Source organism: Hyperoodon ampullatus, assembly GCF_949752795.1.
Source record: "Hyperoodon ampullatus genome assembly, chromosome: 5".
Lineage (NCBI taxonomy): Eukaryota > Metazoa > Chordata > Mammalia > Artiodactyla > Ziphiidae > Hyperoodon > Hyperoodon ampullatus.
This window is the reverse complement of record NC_136918.1, coordinates 59,713,404-59,718,200: the sequence shown is the minus strand read 5'-3', so window position 1 is coordinate 59,718,200 and position 4,797 is coordinate 59,713,404.

Here is a 4,797-nt window from a genome sequence, read left to right as displayed (position 1 = left end):
GACTCAAGCACCAACTTGAAACAGCACCAACTGGCCAAAGATGGAACAATTTGAGCATTAAGACAAACATTAAATAAGTTTATTATAAAAGTCATAATGACATTTTAAAAATAATCTCATTGGTCACCTTTGGAGAATATTAGTGAACCAACTAAATATTTGGAAAAGAATAAAGCTTGAACCTGCCTTTCCTGTATGAGCTGTATCCTTACACTCAAGGAATAGTAGACTTAAAGTATCATCATATGGCAGACCTCAAATGAGATAAGATCTAGGCTCTGACTATCAGTAGCACTAACATCACAAGAAGAGAGAGAACTGAACGTGATGTGCCTCCTGGTAGGAGATCCAACACCATCTTTGACGAAATATCGAATCTGAATCAGATCAAGCATCTAAATCTCATAACAAGGTTTCAGGAAATACAGAGGCCTGTGAAACATACTAACACCACAGGAATGCAATAAGCAAAACCAGACTGTGGGAGACTCGACAGAGATAACCTGTTTTCTTAAACAAATATATTTCGAAGAAAAAGAAGGGAGAGGAGAACCTACAGCTTAATAGAAACTCAAGGCACATAAACTAAATGCAACAAGTAGACATTTTTTGGAGTCTCATTCAAACAAATCAACTTTTCAAAAAGTGATGAGAGGGACTTCCCTGGTGGCACAGTGATTAAGAATCTGCCTGCCAGTGCAGGGGACACAGGTTTGATCCCAGGTCCGGGAAGATCCCACATGCCTCAGAGCAACTAAGCCCCTGTGCCACAGCTACTGAGCCCGAGTACCACAACTACTGAAGCCCACGTGCCTAGAGGCCGTGCTTCACAACAAGAGAAGCCACCGCAATGAGCAGCCCACGCACCGCAACGAAGAATAGCCCCCGCTCACCACAACTAGAGAAAGCCCACGTGCAGCAACGAAGACCCAATGCAGCCAAAATAAATTAATTAATTAAATTAAATAAAAACAAAAACACTTAAAAAAAAAAGTGATGAGACCGTGAGGGAAACTTAACACTGACTGGGCAATAGATGCCACTTAAACTTATTATAGGTGTAGTAATGGGGTCACTGTAATTTTTGGAAGGTTTTTCTCTTTTAGAGAAATATTTGTGGATGGAATCATATCATACCTGGCATTTACTTCAGTATAAACCAGTGTGGGGAAGGAGAAGTGGACGGCATCACTGAAACAAGAGTAGGCACGAGTTTGTAAGTGTTGTAGCGACATAATTGGTATACTCAGGATCATCCTTCTAGTCTGTCTCCTTTAGTGTATGTTTGAAATTATCCACAATAAAAAGATTTGTTTAGGGCTTATGTCCAACCACCATCCCCCTTTGTATTTCTAAACCGCATACCAAAGAAAATGTTCTTCAGAAACAGGAATTTCAAAGGCTCTAGTGGAATCCAACAAAATGACATGAAATGGACCAATCTCACCTCTAAGGAAAAGTCAAGAAAAAGAGGCCTTGATTATCCTGATTATTGTTCTATACAGGATTTCCACTCTAGAAAGGGAAATCCCGTAGCACTTAGTGCTCTCAGTTAAGTATTCCATACAGGAACCATAAAGTGTTGTTGAAATAAATGAAACCTTGCTGTTCATCCAGATGTGCTGAGTCAGTACTCCTCTCCATCCCTATCTGACCTCTGGAGGCCTGGCCAGAGCAGCAATGCTGGAGACAGGCTTCAATGGATCCATTCATCAGAATATTTTAAAAAGGAGACAACTGAGTGTTTAACCCAATTTTATTTGTCATGTTTTAAAAATATTAATGGTTGCTGGGCATATAATAGTGCTTGTAAGTGTTCATTGAATGAATATTTGTGTATATAGTATTTTACAGGATTTACACTTATACTTCAGGGGAGAAGACATTCTAGTCATTCACCAAAACACGGCCTGGACCGAGAACACAATTTATGGGGCATAACCTCATCGTGATAGTGAGAACTGCTGTCCCTTTCATTCCTTGATATTAATGTTCCAGTACCTGGTGCTCTGAGGGCTTAACTGGATGCATTAGTTTCCTACAGCTGCCATAACAGATTCACAAACTGGGTGGCTTAAACAATAGAAATTTATTGTCTCAGTTCTGGAGGCTAAAAGTCCAAGATCAAGGTTTGGGCAGGCTTGGTTCCTTCTGAGGGCTGTGAGGAAGAATTGGTTCCATGTCTCTCCCCTAGCTTGCAGTGGTGTGCTGACAATCTTTACTGTACCTTGGCTGGTAGGAGCATCAGTCTGATTTCTGCCTTCGTGTTCACATGCTGTTCTCCCTGTGTACATGTCAGTGTCCCAAATTCCCTTTTTATGAGGACACCAGTCATTGGATTAGGGCCCATCCTAATGACCTCCTTTTAACTTGATTACTAGGCCCTATCTCCAGGAAGGTCACATTCTTAGGTACTGGGGGTTAAGACTTCAACATATAAATTTCGGAGGAACGTAATTCAACCCATAACATGGGGTGACTCTTATTTTCCCAGGCTCTCTGTCCTTGGGGATGAAAACTCTTGAGTTTTCCAAGGAAGCCACTGGACTCCAAGGCCCCAAGCTTTCCTTCCTTTTCCTATTGGCTATAAGGCAGGCTTCCTGGTCTTCCTCCTGAAGCTTTCTCAACAGATGAAGCTGTGGTTCATGTTGCCTGTTCCAGCTCTTGGTGGCCTGGGTTTGTGGCTACTACTTCCCTGTCACTGGAATATGATTCTCATCTCTCTCCTTTCACTGCAATAATCCTTAAAGCTACGGAAGAGTTTCTCCCCTACCAGCAAACACAGTTTTTTTGGCCTAACTTCCAGTGGCCTGGTCTTATACTGGCTATTACATTCTTTTTTTTTTTTTTTTTTTTTTTTTTTTTTTTTTTTTTTTTTTTTGTGGTACGCGGGCCTCTCACTGTTGTGGCCTCTCCCGTTGCGGAGCACAGGCTCCGGATGCGCAGGCTCAGCAGCCATGGCTCACAGGCCCAGCCGCTCCGCGGCATATGGGATCCTCCCAGACCGGGGCACGAACCCGTATCCCCTGCATCGGCAGGCGGACTCTCAACCACTGCGCCACCAGGGAGGCCCTGGCTATTACATTCTTTAAGCCCTCCTTCAAAAGGTAGCCTACTTGTTTGAGGGACTTGGGATATATCTCCCAGATCTAGAGAAATGTGGGCAAGTAATAGCGCACCTCTCCTCTATTGTCCTTGAACTCTTCTCCAGGGATCAATTTTCCTTCCTTCATTCAAGACATGATACATCCTCTGCATTTCAGGGTACCACAGTCCCCCTAAATCAAAGGCAGCCTTCATCACATCTTTGTTTAAGACTCATCTTGATGTTCTAGGAGTTTGTAACTTCCCAAAATTCACTATCCCACTTCCCAAGACCCCGAGGGGGCCTCATGCAAACGGGAGTCCTAGTAACCAGCCAGGATACTCAAGATTTCCCATGGCCAATGTGCAAACCAGGTGTCCATTCAGCTCTCAATGTGTGAGAAACATCTTCACATAACCATCATTCCTGCTGTTCGGAATCTGTGCTCAGAGCAAACAAGCAAAGGAAAGCGTCCCCCTTTCAGATAATGTAGAGTTCCAGCTAGATTGGCTGCATTCTTAATCACAGTGCCTCTAAAACTAGAGCTAGAAAGATGACAGCTATGGACTCATGTTCCTTTAGCCGAAGAGTGCCAAGCATCATTAGCAGAGAACTTCAGGGAACTTATGCTCACCTTGTGTTTTCAAAGAGTAGACAGTTATGCTCCAGGTCACCACACAATAGTAATAATTGCATACTGAGACCTCAATTGCAAGAAAAAAATGAGTAACCTGGGGAGACAGGACCAGGGGCTGGATAACCAGGAAAAGACCCAGAAATTCCAATGACTCAGACCTGGGGGTGGAGATGCGGAGAGGAAGAGGGAGTTGTGCTCCAATCCACTCAACTCCCACCTAAGGCTGTGTGTGAAGGTGAGAAGCTTGTGAAGCCAGACAGACTTGGGTTCAAATCCCAGTTCTCTTACTAGCAGTGGGAGCCTAACTGTATCCTTGCCTCAGCATCCTCATCTATAAAATGAAAGTAATAATAGTACCTGCCTCACAGGTCTGTTGTGATGAATACATGAGATACTGTGTAAGAAGTACAAAGCATAGGGCTTAATACAGAGTAAGCACTCAATAAATGTTAGCTATCATCATCATTCTTGTATTAAGTCCGAGGTATCCTTGTGTCGTAAGGCTCTGTTCTGCTGAAGGAACATTGATAACCCTTTTGGCCCTAGCTGCCTGCATTTATGGACAAAGAATTTCCTCTCTCTAAACTCAGATTGGCACCTTGAGGTCAGTGTTATCCTGTGAAAAACATGCTGGCATGTTTCTCCCAAACGCCAGGGCAGAACTGCCAAATTTCTTTGGCATTTTGTAAGATGGAGGTGCTTTCTCCAGTGTTACATTTCATAGTCACCCTCTCTTCACACCTCCCACAGTTTGACGAGTATGGCTAGCTCATCCGTCTCACCAAATAAGACAAAATGTCCACAAAATTGGAGTTGTGTCCCAAAATGCACGGCTGGAAAGACTTGGATCCGAAGGAGCTTTCTCTAATTGAGAACAGGGACACAGGCAGCCTTTTACTCATGAGTGATAGGGTGAAACTCTAGCTGCAGATGCCCAGCTAGAAAGGCTGTTGCCATGGTTGCTGAGGCAGGCATAGAGAAGAAATACCATTTTGCACTAATAGATGGAAAAGATAATATCTCACCCTTGTTTCTCACAGTGTGTCTTTAGAAGGGCAACAGCAGTTGAATAGAA